The following is a 23,031-nucleotide window of genomic DNA, read 5'->3' as shown; positions in this document are numbered from 1 at the left end:
AAACTACTATAACTCGCACAAGATGTTAAATGATACTTGGTTACTCTTATTTCCACGTTTTATGAACTGCATGGGTCTAGAGCAAAGACTACACCATATTTAAAGACTGGGCGTTGTGGCGTGCGCCTGTAATCCAAGCTATGTGGGGAAGTTACAAATTGATGCAGAGGTTCGAGGTTCGAGCCCTGGTCACGTCTTTCTGTTTCTGTTTCTGTTTTTGGTAACTCCCGTAGGAACTCGGCAGGACAGCATTTTGCTGGTAAACGCCAAGCTGGTATATAACCAATTACCTATGAAACATTTAACGTCTAGATTAATCAGTCATAGTGGCTGACGTTATAGACGACAGATATCACTCTCGGGCCTTTTTATCAAAGTGGAAACAATGGCAGAGTTGGGATTCGAACTCACAACCTTGCGATTATGAGTCCAATGCTCTAACCACTGGACCACACGACCCGTGGATGGTGACGTTAAAGGTCGGTCCCAGACGTAAATAATCATATCTGATTGAGACACGTCTGACAAAACTCAACACACACACCCACACACGTTTGCCCCCTGGAAAGATTAAACCTCAAGATGTTGATGGACCTGAATCCACCGACGGGACAGCCTAACTCCGTAACTCTGGTACGGGTGTGGGAGGGGCTCTTCTTTCTTTGCCTGTCTCTCTTTCAGTCATTTCAAATCAGTTTTTTTCCTATCTTATCACTTCTTGATCACATAAATCCCCTCTCTCTCTCTCTCTTTACTTAACGGGTCAATATCTTAGGCCACTGAGATTATTGGAATTGTAACTAATAAAAAAAATCTGAATATATTACAAATGGTGCTTGGTACACTGAAAATTTAAAGTACCGAAGAACTTGTTAAAACTTTATCCCCTCTTGCTAGAATGATTTTCTTTTATATATCTCATAGATCGTCGATCAACAACCTTATCGTTTACGGGAAGTAATCCCCATATTGTGTGCTGATATCTTATTCCTCAGTTTTTTGTTTTATATGTATTTAAAGGTTTTGTGTTTTTTTTTTCATAAAAAAAGGAATGAATATACAAGAAATAATAATAATAAACAAGTGGAATGCCTCTGACCGTCTCACCTGCATCACGCGATTAAACATAGCAGCAGTGCTGACTTTGAAAACTACTATAACTCGCACAAGATGTTAAATGATACTTGGTTACTCTTATTTCCACGTTTTATGAACTAGACCAATACACTTACAGAGATAGGATGGTAATTCAACAAATACCCCCAATGTGGCCAAAATTCATTGACCTCACATGACCTTTGACCTTGATCATGTGACCTGAAACTTGCACAGGATATTCAGTGATACTTTATTACTTTTATGTCCAAGTTTCAAAAGTCAGATCAATAAACTTGCAAAGTTATGATGGTAATTCAACAGATACCCCCATTATGGCAAAAGTTCATTGACCTTTGACCTTGGTCATGTGACCTAAAATGCACACAGGATGTTCAGTGATACTTGATTACTCTTATGTCCAAGTTTTATGAACTAGACCAACATACTTTCAAAGTTATGATGGTAATTCAACAAAAAAAACCAATTCGGCCAAAGTTCATTGACCCTAAATGACCTTTGACCTTGACCATGTGACCTGAAACTTGCCCAGGATGTTCAGTGATACTTGATTACTATTATGTCCAAGTTTCATGAATCAGATCCAAAACCTTTTTAAGTTTTGATTGTAATTCATCAGATACCCCCAAATCGGCCAAAGTTCATTGACCCTAAATGACCTTTGACCTTGGTCATGTGACGTAAAACTCATGCAGGATGTTTGGTGATACTTGATTAACCTTATGTCCAAGTTTAATGAACTAGGTCTATATATTTTCTAAGTTATGATGATATTTCAAAATCTTAACCTCAGGTTAAGATTTTGATGTTGATTCCCCCAACATGGTCTAAGTTCATTGACCCTAAATGACCTTTGACCTTGGTCATGTGACATGAAACTCTAATAGGATGTTAAGTAATACTTGATTAACCTCATGGCCAAGTTTCATGAACTAGGTCCATATATTTTTTAAGTTATGATGTCATTTCAAAAACTTAACCTTAGGTTAAGATTTGATGTTGACGCCGCCGCCGCCGCCGCCGCCGTCGCCGTCGGAAAAGTCTCACTCTGCTATGCAGTTGAGACAAAAAGAAGTAATAAAAATAATACTAAATAAAATTGTTACCCTACTTCTCATACAGTGGGTGGCAAAAAATAGTCAATCATGACTTATTGCCAAATAAAAACATGAATGAAATGGTTATCCCCTCTTGTTAGAATGTTTTTCTTTTATATAAGATATCATAGATCGTCAATCAACAACTTTATCGTTTTCGGGAAGTAATCCCCCTATTGTTTACTGATATCTTATTTCTCAGTTTTTTTCATATGTATTTTAATGATTTGTTATTTAGGTTTTTTCATAGAAAAAAGGAAGGAATATACAAGAAATTATTTTTTTTAAAGGACAAGTCCACCCCAACAAAAACTTGATATGAATAAAAAGAGAAAAATTCAACAAGCATAACACTGAAAATTTCATCAAAATCGGATGTAAAATAAGAAAGTTATGGCATTTTAATGTTTCGCTTCATTTCACAAAACAGTTATATGCACATCTCGGTCGGTATGCAAATGAGGAACTGATGACATCACTCACTCACTATTTCTTTTGTATTTTCTTAAATGAAATATGAAATATTTTTATTTTCTCGTCATTGTCATGTGAAATGAAGTTTCATTCCTCCCTGCAACACGTGGAAATTTATTATTTTAACATTTTGTGCTTTAGGCAAGGAGGTCCTAATCGTCAAATACGTAAAAATTGAAATAATGTATAATTCAAACAATGAAAACCAAAAGAAAGAGTGAGTGAGTGACATCATCGACTCTCTCATTTGGATGTAGCTGGCTCGTTCATATAACTATTTTGTTAAAAATAAACAAAACTTTGAAATGTCATAACTTTCTTATTTTACATCCGATTTTGATGAAATTTTCAGCATTGTGCTTGTCTGATTTTTCTCTATTGATTCAAATCAACATTTTTTGAAGAGGACTTGACCTTTAATGGTTGCAGGGTCTTTGTTTTGTTGTTGTTGTTGTGTTTTTAATGACTTTTATAACTGGGTCTGACAGAAAGACTACGCTACATTTCCATGTTATTCAACATAAATAGGATCGTGGGCCTTTGTTTTTTTTTATAATTATTATAATTTTTGAAATAAATGGGTCTGGAAAAAAGACTTTGGACTTATATTATAATTTTTAATTAACCGGGTCTGGAAAAAAGATTTCGCATTTTTGTGCTATATAAACACATTACTATAAAGTTTCAGCTTTTAGTTACCGGGTCTGGAGCAAAGACTATGCTTGATTTTCAATTTACCATTAGCGTCTGGAGAAAAGACTAAGCTCGATTCTCATTTTTATTCCACTGGAATATCATTAATGTATCTCATTTGGGACTAAAATTATAATTTTTGAAATAACCGGGTCTGGAAAAAAGACTTTGGATTTATATCATGATTTTTTTAAACACCCGGGTCTGGAAAAAAGATTTTGGATTCATATCATGATTTTTGAAACAACAGGGTCTGGAAAAAGACTTTGGACTTGCATTATTATTTTTTTAAACACCCGGGTCTGGAAAAAATATTTTGGATTAATATCACGATTTTTAAAACAACAGGGTCTGGAAAAAGACTTTGGACTTGCATTATTATTCTTTTAAACAACCGGGTCTGGAATAAAGACTTTGGACTTATATTATCATTTTTGAAACAATCGGGTCTGGAATAAAGACTTTTGGATCATATGATTATTTTTTAAACAACCGGGTCTGGAATAAAGACTTTGGACTTATATTATTATTTTCTAAACAACCGGGTCTGGAATAAAGACTTTTGATTTATATTATAATTTTTGAAACAACAGGGTCTGGAAAAAGACTTTGGATTTATATTATAATTTTTTAAACAACCGGGTCTGGAATAAAGACTTTGGGCTCATATTATTATTTTTGAAACAACCGGGTCTGGAATAAAGACTTTGGGCTCATATTATTATTTTCGAAACAACCGGGTCTGGAATAAAGACTTTGGATTTATATTATAATTTTTGAAACAACCGGGTCTGGAATAAAGACTTTGGGCTCATATTATTATTTTTGAAACAACCGGGTATGGAATAAAGACTTTGGATTTATATTATAATTTTTGAAAAAACGGGTTCGGAATAAAGACTTTGGACTTATATTATAATTTGTTAATTAACCGGGTCAGGAAAAGAGACTTTGCACTTTTGTGCTATATGAACGCATTACTATACGATTTTAGTTCAGAACGGATTTGCCAAAAATCCCTTCAAATTTATTACATTTGTGGGTAAAGTCATTATTACATTTGTGGGCGATCAAAAATTATTACATTTGTGGGTAAAGTGCATTATTACATTTGTGGGTGAAATTATTACATTTGTGGGTAAAGTGTTATTACATTTGTGGGTAAAGTGTTATTACATTTGTGGGCGATTATTACATTTGTGGGTGTAACAGGGTCTGGGAGAGAATGTCGATTGGGGTTCGAATCAGTGTGTGGAACAGGGTGGGGTTGCCACGTATAGTGAATATGTAGCGTTAGGCCACTGAAGCTTCTGTGTTTGCGCGCGCGTACGTTGTGCGTGCGCGTGTATGTGTGAGCTTTCTTCAGGTGTGATACGTAATTGATTATCCAATAAAAGATGGTGCGGGTATCGAATAAATGGAATTAAATTTACATACATAGGTGCAGGCCTATCTATTGTATTCTAATTTCTCGATGAATATTAGGGCCTATATGCTGAAAAATGTTAATTTCCCTCAATTTGTAAACAATGAAAAATACAAAGCAAGTATTTTTAACATCATGCGTTTACAGTACGAAAGATAATTATAATCTAAATTCTTTTGTTTTGACAAATATAGAATTTTAGCTTATTCAGATTCATCGTCGATCACTACAAGCTCCAGCTCATTGAGCTATCGGGAGGGGGGGGGGGGCATGGGCGGAAATTCCAGGGGGACAGGGGAGACGTGTCCCCCCCTACTCAAAATAGCAGGGGTGACACAATATCAAATGTCTCCCCTAATATTTGTGGTCTTTTATGATGGTAAGAAATACATACATGTAATTCAAAATCGAAATAAAACATGTATTTTAGGACGAGATGACCTTCCTGTTGGGATGATATATATGTTTTTTTCTTGTCAAAGTTTCCAGCCTCTTGTCCCCCTACCTTTTGTGAGAGATTTCCTTTCGGGGGGGGGATACACTCGCCCCTATTTTTATCAAAAGGAAATCTGGACTTTTCAACTCAACGGCTTGCACCGTAAGGAAGCCTGATGAAAAATGGCCAGCAATATCTCTTCTGGGAATTCCCCATTTGAATGAACGTTCTCAGATATCTGTTATTGGGAAAGTGAACACCATATCATCTTCTAAAATATTAATGGCTTGCATAATGATATGATCAAGCTCATTGGGTCTCGTAGTCATAAAGGAAAGAGTACTGTCGGTCTATATTAAGTGTACTGGTGTGCATGGTGTATGTTTTAAATAAAATAAAGACAGCATGGTGCTCATCATCCTTAAGTATTTTCAGTCATCATGCAGGGGTCGCGGAATGGTTTTCAAGAGGGGGGGGGGGGGGCTGACCATGCTAATAATCACAATCATATGGTCATTCTTACGGTTTTTTACACGGTTTTGGAAAAAAGTGTGGGGGGGGGGGAGCGCTGAAGCCCCCAGCCCCCCCCCCCATGGACCGTTCACACACAGCAATTTAATTGAATTTACATTTTATGTCCTATGGAACACCTGCTCGTATTTGACGTCTCAAGTTAAAAACTAAAATAAGTGCGCCGCAGTTGATTATCAGTGAGATTGCTAGAAAATATGCCAGCCATATATTTATATATAATATCAAGGAAGATCTCCTTTGACTCTCACTCCAACAAAAAAGGATGTGATCTTACATGATTCACGAGGAGTTAAGTGTCAAGTTTATTTTCAATTCCACAAAACATCAAATAACATTGTCCATGTCATCAATGAATTAACAATAAGGATTTATATACTTTTTATAAACCAGGATTTACATACTTATAATTTCAGATATATCTGAAATGTTATAAAATAGACAATTTAACAAATACTGAATCTCGATGTACAACGACGGATGCGGCAATCGCAATGGCAAAAATTCCGTTCGTCACGGTTTATTGCAATTATACCATAGCAAACTTAGTATGACTAATGAGCAATCACATGATTTACAATTGATCACAAGTTATCGTTCATTATTTTATTCCAAGCATTCATTCATTTATTTCCGTTATGAAAATATGCATAGTCTAGGTCCCAAATAAACCGATTAATCTTTTACAAAGGCAATGCATACTCAGTCAAAATGAAAAAAAGTATGTTTACACTAATACGTTTACAAAAATCTTTACTAAGCAAATTTCAATAATTAAGAGGTTGGTTTGATATCAGAAAGGCTAGCCTCTCACGTCAACTACTTTTAGAATACAAAGTCAGAAAGTGGAAAAAGGAAAGACCAGTGAAAATAAGATGGGTAAAAAAAAACTTCCCAGTGTCTTACACATATCCTTCACGAGCATGTTTAAGCGAGTAATTCAGTCGCAAAGAATTTACAGTAGGTTAAGATCAACATTTCAAATGACTGGAACAATCACACAGCCACACACAGATTCCCGGGGAATATCGCGTATGATCTGAAAACGTTGTGTTATTTGTGTGTAGGCCTATTTCACAAAGACATGTTGCCTGAATGACTCTTCATGACCAAATCTGAATAACGCCACCTCAGCCTTGACATGGACAGGAAGATAGGGAGAACCATCGATATCAAGACACTGGATCGCGTTTTTTTCGAGGCCACCGAAAACATACATGTAATTAGTAGTCCTAAATGTCATGCGCGCACAAAATTCCATGATTTATTGTTATGTGTGTGCGAGTGCGTGCTGTTTCTTACGTGCTGAACTTGTGTAATGGAGTTATTTTCATGTAGCTTCTTTCTCCTCTTCTTTGTCATCTTCATCTTCTTCCTCCGATGATGATTATGATGATGACGATGACGATCACTATAATTATAACTTAATGATGATAATGGTACAGTAATTAAGAAGGGGATGGTGATGATGATGATGGAAGTGATGATGATGATGGTGATGATGATGGAAGTGATGATTACGTAAGTGATGATGATGGAAGTGATGATAATGATGATGATGATGTAAGTGATGATGATGATGTAAGTGATGATGATGATGATGAAGGTGATGATGATGTAAGTGATGATGATTATGATGATGGTGATGGTGATGTAAGTGATGATGATGAAGACAATTCTAATAAAATTTATGATTCTGATTATAACAATGATGACGATGATGACGAAAAGGGCAATGATAACGACTATTACGATGATGAATATAACGATGGTGATAATTATGTCATTTTGTATGGCATTTGATCTAAAACGTTGTTTTAAAGCTAAAGCTTATTAAAATCGCCGATCTCAAAAATTACATCTCCTCTGTAATCACTGGTATTTTAGGTTATAAGTCTGTGAAAATAAACATATAGCGTACAAAATATTGCCTGATTGTTCATTCTAATATCCAATTGTAAATCTAATTAATATTATTTATGCTCATAGGTTTACTACGTTGTCTTAAATCTAACGTTTATTCATTGGTAGTTTGTTTCCGCCACACTTTTACTTCATTGTATCAACGGTAGATATGAAGTAATTATGTTTGGTTTGACAATAAACATGATAAATCACATGAAACCGAAATCATGCAGATAAAGATACCTCATATTGAATCTACATCCGATTGAAATATTGATGAGACTCTCATTAGAAATGATATCGTCTTACTTAGCATTATGCTGCTTTACAGGCTTTTATTTTCACCCTTTTCTTCTCTCCAAACTCCTTTCGCTTTCGTGTACATCTATCTCTTCTGTTTCTTCTACGATTATTGATTTCAAAACTGTAAATTGTATAATGATTACACAACTAATTCTTTCGTGTACATCTATCTTCCCTGTTTCTTCTATGATTATTGATTTCAAAACTGTAAATTGTATAATGATTACACAACTAATTCTAGAATTAGGGTGGGGAGGGAGAGCAGCAACAGACACTTATAACAGTCATACTATAATCAATTATGAATTGTGAATTTCAAGGTGTTTAAAAGTTAATGCAGAAGATATTATAACATTATTATGTTAATGTATAGTTTATATATCTTTTTGATGCATTGTTCAATTCAATTCAATTCAGTTTGTCTATGTATTAAATTTAATTCCAAATAAACCTAACTGATCAAAAGACGTGACAATTAAACCACAGTTCGGGTATTATTTTATCACTTTCACTCTTCGAGAAACCTGTAACTTTCCCTTGATTTTAAAGTCCTCATATGTTCCCTTATATTAAAGGGGAAGTTCACCCTGACAAAAAGTTTATTAAAAAAAAAGCAGACCAAATGACAAAAATATGTTAGTGAAGGTTTGCGGAAATCCATCAAAGATATAAAAAGTTATCAAAATTTTGAATTGTTGATTTGTGACTTCATAGGCGAGCAGCTTCTCATGTATCCGGAATTGAAAATATCAATTAAATGTAATTTTGTCAAAAAATTAGAATAGGTTTTATTGTATCAGTATATTATCAGACGAATTATTCCAAATTCGCTCATGAAAGAAGAAAAAATATTAGTCATGACAAACATTTTTCTATTACATAACATATGGGTCAGCTGCTCGTATATGACGGCATAAATCAACATTTTAAAATTCCAATAACCTTCCATGGATTTTCCTCAAGCCTTCACCAAAATTTATCTAATTGTGTTTTCTGGTAATTTTACAACAAACTTTTTGTCAGGGTGAACTTCCCCTTTAATGGACAGCAAACCATGATACTTCCGATAACTTCCAAAGTTATAATAACACACTCATTATGAAAATATTTTTTTTAACGCAAAGGCAGATCCAAAAGTAGATACGTTATGGAACGATTTCGTCGGCCCTCTTACGAAATACTGGATCCCGGAAATGCTGAAATACAGATGACGCAATCCAGGGAGATGTCTTGATGTTGAAGAATGGACAAAATGAATTGAAGAGGGAAACTGGTTGAAGAAGAGATTCGTGTGAAGACATACCATCCATCAGTCTTTACTGAAGTACTGGACAATTACGCTACTTCATTTTGGGAGTGGGTGAAACTCCGTGGACGTTATGGCCAAATGAACGCTGTTTACGTCAGTCTTCACTTCTAGCCGCTTATATTGACTTCTCTTCTTTTCATTGATGGGGGCTGTTCAAGTTTATTACACCAGAGAGAGTCAGGGCCTTTTCACACATAAAATCTTGAATCATCATTGTAATGATGATTGCTATGGTAATCGTGACTTTGATTAGCGTTCGTGATTCTAACCATGTTCTTGTTTGGTTTCACACGTGCTAAATATTCGTCATTAGCCTTCAGTGGAATCAGTGGAATCGTCATTCAAATTAAGATTTTTTTTACCGTGTGAATGGGCGGTAAGAGAAAGGGAGAGAGAGAGAAGGGGGGGGGGGGGGATGGAAGAACACGAAAAATATATCACTCTTCTAGAAATAATGTAAAGAATGTCAAAAAGTCACGTATGTTAAAAATACACCTATGAGCCCTTCACCTATACTTCGTGAGTGCCATAAGTGTAGTTCATGATATAAATCAAGAGAAAATGGTATTTCCCGTAGGGATTAGGTGATGTTGGATCTTAAGAAGGTATGTATGCGTGCAACCTCTTTAGGAGGACTGAGGAGGGGGATGACAAGGGATTCCATCATCTATAATATAAGACTTTTTAAAGTATAAACAGTTCTCCTAACCCCCGAAATTATTAATAAAACAAACCTGGAAATAGGCCTATATGCGCGTTTGCTGCAGCTACTTTCAATCTATCTTTTATTCCATGCGGAGTAATGAATGAAATTCACTACATTCTAAGGATTGATCACTGAACTTGTTTCTGAGCGAAACTATAGAACGACTTACGTTTTTTGAAATGAACCACTACACAATAGTGACTAAAACAGTTTAGGTTTCGCGTCTATACTTAACACAAACTTACACTGTAAAAACTGCGGTGTTAAAACTGACACCGATTGGTTTAATAGAAGACCACACCGTGAGGTGTTAAAATTACACCCTAAACATAACACCAAAGAGTGTAAATGTAACAACAAAAGGTGTTATAAAAACACCTATAGGTATAAAACTAACACCACCAATTTAACACTGGTGTAAAATAACTGGTGCGGTCCTCTATGTACACCGGTTTAAAACCACAGTTTTTGCTGTGTACCATTGGTTGAAACTCCCTTCATCGAGTTATACGATATCTGTCTTAATATCATCTTTCATTGATCGATTGATTGATCGTTTTACTTCCAAATCTGATTAATACACAATGATATACAACGTGTCGGATAGGTAGAAGGATTATTCGGCAATATTATACCATTCTTCCTTTCCAACGTGAGTTTGGAGATAAAAAAACTACTTAGATGAAGATGTTGTTGTTTGTTTGAACACATCTTCAAGAGGTTCACCTCGGGATATCCAGGAAATGTGGTAATTTAGAATAGTCAATTAACACTCGACGTGAGTCTACAGGCATGATGTCATCTACTGACTCAATTGTCCTTGATGTTCTGTCTCATGGGAGGGTGATTATTTCAGTCTTCTTCAGGAACGATGCCAAGGTGTTTTCATAAGTGGAGACAAAATGACCTAAAACATTTTCTCAAACGAATTATATGGGTAAAATAGAATTATGCAATCGATATCTCGCTTTTAACGCTCTTCTCATCTCTCTTTTCCCGTTCTTCCTATTTTCCTTCACCCCTCTTTGTGTCATAACTTGCAAATTAATGGAGGTGAGGACCTCCTGCCCCCCTGTAGCACCGCTTTTGTTCTTCCCCGCAAAATTAGTGTCAGATTTATTCCCCCCCAAAAAAAAAATAAGGACTCGAAAAATCCGGTTGAAATGACCCGGTCCATGCTATTTATATTACACTAAAAAAAGCTAGAACCATTTTTTTTTCTTATTTCCGGGTCGAATCTGCATTTTTTCTTCAATTTTTAGGTATTTTTACGCACTGTGCGGGCGCGTCGTGGTCTAGTCACTGTGGTTCTGACTCTCGCCTTTCAAACAGAATATCGTGGGTTCGAATTCTAACCATGGCATGTTTTCCTTCAGCAAGAAATTTCTCCGCACTGTGCTTCACTCGACCCAGGTGAGGTGAATGGGTACCCGGCAGGAGTAATTCCTTGCATGCACTGTGCGTCGGTAATGGTAGCTCGAGCCAAAGCCGGGGTAATGATTAGCAGCGCTTTGTATCCACAGGCAAAAGGCGCTTTACAAATACAGCTATTACTATTGTTATTATAGTAGCGTAGAGAGTCTCTCAAAACATCAATGACTACGAGCAGTTTGAGACAAGTACTTCTTTCTGAGATACAAATACGAGTGCATTGGAGATTGATATTGAATCGGTCTACTAAGCACTTTTCATTAATCTATCATCATAATCATCTCTTCCTTTTCAATTCTTGGTATTGGAAACTGTAATATTGTTCTATTTTTTCCTTTCTCGTTATCTTCGCGTTGGGGAATGTTTTTTACTAAATGTCTCATGGCGCTATTCAAAACTAAATTACACAAATGAATACATTTTATAATGCTCTTTCAATACCGTTTTGATAAGTTTGTGGCAAACAAATTAACGAATCTAAATGAAAAGGGAATCAAATATCTCTAAGAATACCATCTATTAATATGTTATGAGTATTGCTAGCGTACTCATTATAAGCGATCGCCTGGGAAAGATAATTGCATAAGTTAACGAGCAGTTAGGATACTTGGGGGCCAATAGACTGGACTACGGATACATAATACATGTAATAGGACAAAATATGACAATAAATGATACTTAAAAAAGGGATTATGAGAGGCAATACTTTGGGAAAACCCTCTAATTTTATAAGACGGTTTAGAATAAGGTCGAAAACATCTTTTTAATTATTTTTTTAAATCTCGGAAATCTCTCAGATCTTTAGTCGAGGGCAAACCAACAGAAAATATAAGAATGATAAGGAAAAAAATGTTTACAATCATGCTTGCATAAACAGAATATGCCAACGAGCGCAGCGGCGATTGAATACGCCTTTAGCCTAATCAGTTGATTTTTTCCCAAATTGTGCAATTTGGTTTGCATTTTAGGAAGATATGCGTTACTAAAGTATGGAAGCTTAAAAGTGCCACCGAGGTGTTGAGATAATTATCTTGGGAAGTCGACATCATGATAGCAAAAGATCAGATGACGAGATCCCGGATTTCGTCATGTCGACATCTTTTAGAAGAGATGATCAGATGACAAGATCTTCTATCTCGACATGTCTACATCCAGTGGAAGAGATGATCAGATGACATGATCATGGATCGAATTAGATCTTGTCATCTGATCATCTCTTCTAAAGGATGTCGACATGAAGAGATCCAGGATCTTGTCATCTGATCATCTCTTCTACAAGATGTCGACATGATGAGATCCGGGATCTTGTCATCTGATCATCTCTTCTACAAGATGTCAACATGATGAGATCCGGGATCTTGTCATCTGATCATCTCTTCTACAAGATGTCGACATGACGAGTTCCGGGATCTCGTCATCTGATCTTTTGCTATCATGATGTCGACTTCCCAAGATAATTATCTCAACATCTCGGTGGCACTTTTAAGCTTCCATACTGAAGGGGGCGATAAACACCGCATGTCCACGTAGTTGCCTTGATCATGCAGCTCTGTCTCCGGTTTCTGTGTGGGGGCAAACTCAGGGACTTGTTTGACATGGCGCCGACAATGCCGACAGGCCCGATAGTAGCGTATTTCAGCATCCACTTCGCATTCGCTTTCTGCAACGTTCATGTGCGGATCCAGGGGAAGGGGGCACGTGCCCCCCCTTTGAGAAGCAAAATCAAAATTTGTAAGGTAAAAATGCCTTAAAACAGAGGTGTGCCCCCACTTTTTTTTTTTTTGGGGGGGGGGCTCGTCAAAATTTTCCTCCATAAAATTTGCTCCCCCCCCCCTCTTTTGGAAAATCCTGGATCCGACCTTGGCAACGTTCAAAATCTATTGAAAATGCCCGTAAAATCACATGTAAAAATGGACAGAATTAGAGATCATTGTCGAAGTTCGTGGACCGGGGGAGCACATCACTTAATCAAGATTCGGACCGGACGGAAAATTCCAAATAAATTACGTCGTTTGTCCAGAGTCCTCTTCTGTCTGGCCGCACAGAAACGTTTTTTAAGGCTAACAGTGCGCCGGCCCCGTTACAACCTGTAATGTGGTAGTGAGGCCAAGTGTAACAATAATACATTACTTAAACATTGAAATAAATGTTTTGACTTCACAATCTGAAAGATGTGACTAGGCTTACTGTTAACGCTCTGTTAGCATGTTAGTAGAGATTATCAGCCTAGAAATCGCATGCAAGGTGATATCTAAAATACCCTATTATAGGCCTATAGACCTACCCAATATGCCCAGAAAGCAGAGACATCTTGCATTAAAAAAATAGTCCTAATAGACTTACATCGAATCTTGGTTTAAACGAAGTGGAAATAATTGAAAATAAAATTGAATGAATTTTGAATGTTTTCTTCCTTGACGTCAATAAATTAATGACGTTACTTTGACGTAAGGTGAAAAAAAACTTCTATGGTATCAGAAAGTCAAACAATATTTTCCAACTTGGTTTATTCTCTTACCATGCTTATACAGACAGCCACTATTTTCTCTGCTCAATGAAAACACAACTCGATCCCTTTCACTCATATGATTATAGGGCTCCATGACATTTGCTTTGGCGACAATTGATGGAAAATCTGAGTATTCAACCTATCATGAAACCTAACCTTAAAAACCAAATAAACTCTAATCCAAATCTTTACATTGTTCGGAACTACAAACTCTACTACAATCCCAACTCTAACCCTATGCCCTCTGAGTCTGAGATATTGAGACAGGAGCAATTATCACAGGAGCAAATGTCCTGTAACCCATGATAGTGATGACTAGAAATAAAATGCAAATAAATCGTAACTGAAGATAGTACAAGAATGCCAGATCTGGGGGTGTTTCACCAATATTTTCGTCCGACAAGTTGTCAGATCTGACAACTTTCCTGGATTCTGATTGGTTGAGAAGCATTGTAACTATAGTAACTGTCGGATAAAACGTCCGACAAGTCCTTTCATGAAACGCTCCCCAGATTTTCTGTCTTCTGTGAATGATTGAGATGGGCGGAAAATTTGGGGTACATACATGTTCCCTGAATTAACAACAACAACAACAACAACAACAACAACAACAACAACAAAAAGCCTCCATCCCGCGACATATCCGTAAGGAAAAGACGCTTGTTGTCGCCTACGGCCGTACACTAGTCTTTATCAAAAGATAGACAACGCTTTTTAAAAATGTTTTAACGAGCAACAGTCTCATTGACATCGAACCGTATTTGCAATTCGACGTCGACCATTCACGACAACTTGTTATAACACTTTCACAACACACCAAGAAAAACATCGATTGTTGATAGTCGCAAAAACCTCTCCGTAATCATGGTAATTAGTCTTTATGCGATTTGTTGGTCTACGGCAGGCTGCGGCAAGCGTGCAACTGTTCTTTTTCTAGCATTCTCCGGTTTTCCTTTTAAGGAGGATTATAAAGTAGCAATTGCTTCTGTAGCTTTAAGCATAAGCAATTGCCAGCCAATCAATGGATCATATGCCTTAGAAATTCCGTATGCATAACCCTTTGCTTGTGTTAAAACCCCTTCATTGCGTTAATTTGACATCCCATTTCAACCCACCCTTTCAAAAAAAGAAAAATCCCCGTCTTGTTGGCACGAACGGGTACATCCAACCCCACTCCGCTCCGCTGCGCGATCACAGACTGTCGTCACCAACCGGTCATCTTTACCATGCATGCCAGCCAGCATTTTTCATGATATGATCACTCCAACGTGTACTTAGTTTCCCCATTTCATATTAGATGTCCTAGGTGTCCAATTTGTAATCTCTAAACGCCCATTCCAGGTTTGAAGAGGCCCCAATATTGATTTATAACAGTGGCTAATTTCAGCAAGCCATTATCTATTGAACATGTTAAAATTAATGCAAACTCCGACCCAATGCGATTTTTATAAAAGCATAAAAGTAGTGTATTTGTTTATATGTTTGTTTGCATGTTTTAATTATTTCTTTTGTCGGGGGGGGGGGGGGTAAATCATTATCTATGTAGCCGATTTGTATTTTTAAACGTCAGATGTATTAAGAAATCACTCACTTTAGCAATAATTGTATTATCTCTCGCTTCACTGCCATTATATTTCCAAATCAGTGCATAAAACTAACGACTTCAAAATACCAACATTCTTGTTTTTGAGACCATTTTCTAGGTTGAATTCAAATCGTTGATGTTTGAATCGACGTAGATGCATAATTACAATAACAAAATAATACGTGATCTTAGAAAGGGTTCAAATAATATTTTTTTCAAACGAGGTAGATAAGGGAAGGGATGCTACGTAATGAAGAACATACAAAGTTTTTCATGTACATTATATCTTGTTTGGAGCGCTATGGCCCGGTGGATTAGTCTCCAGACTTTAAAAGAGAGGGTCGTGGGTTCGAATCTTCGCCATGGCGTGAATTTCTTTCAGCAAGAAATTTATCCATAGTGTGCTGCACTCGACCCAGGTAAGGTGAGTGGGTATCCGGTAAGATTCATTTCTAGACCGTGTTAGGGCCTATTAATGTGGTGGCTCAGCTACAGCCGGGGTAATGATTGTTTGAAGGATTGTTTGAAGAATTGGTTGCAAACCAATAAACTTCACCTTAATCGTGAGAAAACGGACTTTTATCATTTTTCGTCACCAATGCATTATCGTACTCTTCAAAACGTCTCTTTGAGCATTGATGAACATTCCTTATCTCCATCAGACTCTATTCGTATTCTTGGTTGTGTTCTAGATAAACATATGACAATGTCAGATCAAGTTACTAGTGTGTCTAAGTCAGTTAACTACCACCTTCGAAATATTAATAGAATCAGAAAGTTTATTGATAATGATATATGACATACCGCTGTTAGGTCGCTCGTTACATCTAGATTGGATTATTGTAATTCTCTTTATAATGGTGTCACCTCTCAGAACCTAGATCGTCTACTGAAATTACAGAACAAAGCAGCTAGGGCATTTACTGTCAACCATCATATACACAGACAACCCCCCTGATAAGAGAATTACACTGGCTGAAAGTAAAAAAATCTAATTGAGCATAAGTCTCTGACTATCACATTCAAATGTCTTAATGATTAAGCTCCTTCATACCTGTCAAACTTCCTAACAGTTCGCCAATCAATGTACAACACTCGGTCATCATCACAATCCCTCTTCACATCATATAGAAGGGCATTCTTACTTCGTAGAACAGAAAGAAAACAGTATAATATAGAGCATAAATGGAAATGAGGGGATCCACTAAAAAGCAAAGCTTGTAAAGTGTGGATCCCCCTTGGAAATGAAGAAATTATAGTTGACTTATTCTTACATGCGTACATGCATGTATTACAGGAAAGAAAAAGAGAACAAAATAAATCATATTGATGCAAACATAATTACTGAAATAATGCAAAGCTTTTCACACAAAGAGGTCTTCGTTGTAAAGGATATGTTGCGCAAGACAGAAGAAAAAAAACAGAGAGAGGGGATGACAAGACATAGAAGACAAGACAAAACAAGAGACAGGACAGGACAAGACAAGATAACTATTTAGCGAGAGTAATCGGAAAAAAGTGTAAAAATCTAGATTTGATAATGTTCCTGGATACCATTTCATCAACTTTTTTTGTCTGACAAGTTGTCAGATCTGACATCTTTCCTAAATTCTGATTGGCTGAGAGGCACTGTTACTATAGTAACTGTCGGATAAAATGGGACTTGTCGGATAAAACGTCCGACAAGTCCTTTCATGAAATGCTCTCCTGGGGCCTATTTCATTAAGAGTTGCTATCATAGCAAGTTGCTATGATAGCAACTCTGGTAGAATAGCAGCTTTTACTTGCTATACTAGCAACTTGCTATGCTAGCAACTTTGCATTTCATAAGAGCACATTCGCTGGAAAGTCAGCTTGACTTTCCAGCGAATTATTTGAATAGTCATGTGCGAGGCTGATTAGGGGGAAATCCCCTTTCCATTTTTGTTTTTGTTTTCAATTCAAGTCACAAGTTAATGTAGAAAGCACTGGCGGATCGGGGGGGGGGGGGCACAGCCGGGCTGTGCCACCCTCACCTTTGAGAAGCAAAATTAGAAGAAAACATTTAAAGAGAATATATATATATATATTTTGCTTGTTAACTTTTTCGGGAGCGAAATTATTATTTAGCAACTGCAAACAGGGTCTGCAGCATAAGACTTGCCTTTGAAGCAGAGTGATGGTTCTATGGTGATGGCTTGCAATTCTGGTAGAGAGTAGAAGAAAAATGTTAATTTTTCATCGGATTACATAGCATTGTTTCTCCAGCGGGTATGTGTCATAAAAGAGAATCTATTTATATTAGCCCTATGGCAGGGAAAAGATAATTTTGAAAAAGATGATGTCTCATTATTGCCCGTCGAAATTTCACCTTCAACAAATTTTCTACCGTACAATTTTAATCCCAGTCCCACACTTGAATATTTGTGTTGGTAATGCAAGGTTGTATCAACAAGGCCACTCACACAACATGCGAGGTTATACTTACCTCGCACAACGCATGTGATTTCATAGTGGACTTCGACGTTTTCATTCATCACACGAATGTGAGTGAATAAAACACGCCAAACCTCAATATTTCTCCACTATCTTAATCTTGTAGTTGTACATTCGTATTTTTAGTCCATTTTATAAAGGAATTATTTATAAAAGTGTTTTTATTGCTTACCTCCAAATATCAGTCAAATATCAACCGTTCAATCCGTCCTTAGTTATCCTTAATACTGCGGTGGAAATTACGCAAACAACAATTGGAATTCAATTTTTCGTATCGAACATTCTCTATTCAAGTCGTCGGCGCATAATAAAATTGTACCAAAAATCAACAGGTTGCATCTCATGTATATACTTATAGGTAAAGTAAGCCATCTTTTGACAAGATGATGAAGAAAGTGGATTGAACGAGCAAGAAAATAATGCTGATCGCCTAGAATGCAGCTAGCAGTGCAAGCTGCAGAACCGTAAACAAACCGGCTAGTGAATAGTATCACTTTAGGCAAAAATTGATATCCACGCTGATCCAGAGGCATCTACGTGAAGATCACGAAAAAATTCTTTTATTTTATTAAAAAACAGCAAAGAGAAGTCAACAAACGATCCATATGGTTCGGTAAGTGTCATAGCACAATTAGAATTCTTAGCTATGATGTAAAGTCATAGTTATTTGAGCTAAAAAGGTGTGAAAGTTTCGCGTGTACCAGGTGCATATGAATCCTTCACACGCGAGATGATTTGAAACCATGGGTGCAACAAGGCAAGCGCAGGCCACTGCTGGTGCAGTGCTGTTAAAATCACATGAAGCAAATAAATTTGTATGCTCTAATTAGGCATGAAACATCGAAAATGACCTTAACAGATTATTCTTGTTCATAATGGAAATTATTTTTAAGCTATCAGTTTCAACGGCGAATAACCATTCAGTAAATGAATTCAACAATGCCAACGTTGGCGAATGGCCACGACTTTTTTTTGAAACAGTCACAAACCGGGAAAAAAAAAGCAATTTATCATTTTTTTAGGGCCATAGGCCTTTTTTTTCAGGCCTTAAATTAAACACTTCCACATCATAGATCTACCTTCCTCCATTTTCATGATTTTTTTCCCACAAAAAAAATTCTCCTTATTTGTCTTTTTCCTTTATTGTCTGTGTAGACTCTATAACCTCCCTTTTTTTACCTGCCCTGGGATAAACTGAAAAAATTGGTGTCTCGGAGGAATTTTTCAGCATTTTATTTTTTCGGTAGGACAAAAACAAAGCATTTCTTTTAGAAAGCATTACCTTAAATGTATTCTTTATTAATATTAGCATTATTAATATCAGACATTGCTCTAAATATCCGTTCTCTTGTAAGAGCCCTGTGGGCATGCCTGAGCACAACATATAGTCCAGGATAGGCCCCATAGACAATTGACCAAACCTTGTTTTTTTATATATACAATATTTTTTGATGGTTTTTTGTCAATTCGAGAGTGCTGATTACGAATCTGGATGATGCCACTCGTGTAACCTTGAGCATTTTCCGCAAATTGGCAAAATCCAATATGGCCGCCAAAATATGCAAATTACCCATGAAAATCCTAAAATTGTCCATACATTAACTATGAAATGCATGAAATTGTATGTAGGAGTGAAATACTCCCTGAAAAAATAATTTATGACAAAATATATATTTTCCTGATATTCAAAATGGCCGCCATAGGCCCTTGTATACTCTATTATGTACAATATGAATACGGAAAACTAATTTTCACCAAAATTAGCACTTAACTGCAAAAACTCGCGATGTATGAAGTAATATATGCAAGTTACGACTGCTAACCAGATATGTCATTTATTATGTCATATATGGGAACATTTCTGTATTCTGATATCTAAAATAGCCGCCACTGGCCCAAACAGTATTGCGTGCAATGGCAATGGGGGTCAAAAAATTCACAAGAGTGATCACTAAAATGCATATTATTAAGATTAAACGAGTGGAATACTGACTAAAGCATGATTGTTAACGAAATGTTATATTAATATGCCATGTATGTGAAGAATGTTTCATTTTGATATTCAAAATGGCTGCCAAAGGCCCTAAAAGTATAATGCACAATGAGAAAGAGGAGCAAAGAAATCACAAGAGAGAGCACTATAATGCATAATCATATGTGATAAATTAATGGGATACTGTCTAAAAACATATTTTCTAACGAAATATATCATTCAGGTTTCAAGTTTGTGTTAAATACTGTATTTTGACTTTCAAAATGGCCGCCATAGACATTAACAGTATTATATACACATGATACATGTACAATGCAAAGTGGGAAACCAATATTCACAAGAGTGAGCACCACAATTGCACGTAATACTGTCCGCACATTGGCTATGAAATGCATGAAATCGTGTGGCAGGAATGAAATACTCTCTGAATTTTTTTTTTTGACAAAATATTTATTTTCCTGATATTCCAAATGGCCGCCATAGGCCATTGTATACTCTATTATGTACAATATGAATTGGGAAAACTCATTTTCACAAAAATTAGCACTAAACCGCACAAAATCGCGATGTATGAACAAAGTAATATATTCAAATCATCATTGATAACGAGATCTATCACTTATTATGTCATATATGGGGACATTACTGTATTTTGATATCTAAAATAGCCGCCACTGGCCGGAGTATATGTACAATGGCAATGGCCGGGGCCAAAAAAATGACAAGAGTGAGCACTAAACTGCATATCATTAAGATAAAAGAGTGGAATCCTGACTAAAAACATCATTAATATGCCATTTATGTGATAAATGCTGTATTTTCACATTCAACATGTTCAAAATGGCCGCCATAGGCCCTATATTTATCATGCACAATGCGAATGGAGAAACAAATTTTCACAAGAGTGAGAATCATAAAATGCATATAACTGTGATATACGAGTAAAAATATTGTCTTAAACATGATTTCTAACTAAATACATCACATATTGGTCGTGGAGGTAATAAATGCTGTACTTTGAAATCCAAAATGGCTGCCATAGGTCCTAAAAGTATTGTGTACATTGTAACATGGGACATATAATTTTGACAGTATTTGGCTTTACTTGACTCTAAATATTGCATATAATTGTGAATTGTGATGTAAGGGTTAAATGTTGTCTAAAACCATGGTTTCTAACGAGATATATCATAATGTTGTGTAATCAAGGTGATAAATGCTGCATTTTAAAATTGAAAATGGCCACCATAGGCCCTTATCGTATAATATACAATTTGAGTTGAGAAAATAATGTTCACAAAAAGGGCATATGGCAGCCATTTTGAATGTTGAAATACAGTATTTATCACCTATATTACATAAGATATGATACAAATTTGTTATAAATCATGTTTTCAGACAATATTTCACTCATACATCACCATTTGGCCAAGCAAAGCCAAATTCTGTTGAAATAATTTGTTCCCATTCACATAATACCATAAGGGCCTGTAGCGGCCATTTTGACTTTCCAATAACAGTATTTATCGCCTAACTGGCAGAATAAAATTACGCTTTCAGACAATATTTTACTCATAGATCACTATTGCGTGCATTTATGGTGCTCACTCCTGTGAACATTGGTTTCCCACTTTGCATTGTACATAATACTGTTAATGTCTATGGCGGCCATTTTGAAAATCAAAATACAGTATATAACACAAACTTGAAACCTGAATGATATATTTCTTTAGAAAATATGTTTTTAGACAGTATCCCATTAATTTATCACATATATGCATTATAGTGCTCTCTCTTGTGATTTCTTTGCTCCTCTTTCTCATTGTGCATAATACTTTTAGGGCCTTTGGCAGCCATTTTGAATATCAAAATGAAACATTCTTCACATACATGGCATATTAATAATATATTTCGTTAAGAATTATGTTTTAGTCAGTATTCCAATATGCATTTCAGTGATCACTCTTGTGAAGTTTTTGGCCCCCATTGCCATTGTACGCAATACTGTTTGGGCCAGTGGCGGCTATTTTAGATATCAAAATACAGGATTGTTTCCATATATGACAAAATAAATGATATATCTCGTTAGCAATGGTGATTTGCATATATTACTTCATTCATACATCGCGAGTTTTTGCAGTTAAGTGCTCATTTTTGTGAAAACTAGTTTTCCCTATTCATATTGTACATAATAGAGTATACAAGAGCCTATGGCGGCCATTTTGAAAATCAGGAAAATAAATATTTTGTCAAAAATTTTTTTTTCAGAGAGTATTTCATTCCTGCCACACAATGTCATGCATTTCATAGCCAATGTGTGGACAATTTTAGGATTTTCATGGGTAATTTGCATATTTTGGCGGCCATATCTAATTGGATTTTGCCAATTTGCGGAAAATGCTCGAGGTTACACGAGTGGTATCAGTCAGATTCGTAATCAGCACCCTCGAATTGACAAGAAACCATCAAAAATATTGTATATATAAAAAAGAAGGTTATGCCTCTTCTATCCTGGACTAATACGCTATTCTTAGCAATGAAAAACCCTTTACAGTGTCAACTTGACGCTCCCCCATGCAGCGTCAAATATTTAACCCTATTTGACGCTCCAGTAACCATACTTGACGCTCCAGTAAAAAGTTGACGCTCTTACTGGAGCGTCAACTTTTTATGAAATGTGCTGCAGCGTCTAATATTAAACTTGACGCTGAAAGTTAAACTTTGACGCTGTTTTGGGACTTGACGCTGACGCTCTACCTTTATGAAATGGGCCCCTGTTCCCAATATTTTAAGGATTTTGACCAATTGATATTTCGGCTAGATTTCTCGGCGAGATGGGCTTGGAATTTTTTTGTCAAGTGCTAAATAAATTTAACCCTGCAAGTTTGTATGGTTTCGAAATTGTAAGGTTTTTGAAAGTGTAAGACTAATTAATGGATGGAACAAAATGGGCGGAAGACGTAACGGACCAACGGAATATCTCATAGCATTGTGAAGTGTGAGCATAATGATATTCACGATTGAAGACAGGATAAGCTATTT

Source organism: Lytechinus variegatus, chromosome 14, assembly GCF_018143015.1.
Source record: "Lytechinus variegatus isolate NC3 chromosome 14, Lvar_3.0, whole genome shotgun sequence".
NCBI classification, from domain to species: Eukaryota; Metazoa; Echinodermata; class Echinoidea; order Temnopleuroida; family Toxopneustidae; genus Lytechinus; species Lytechinus variegatus.
Note: the sequence above shows the minus strand (reverse complement) of the source record.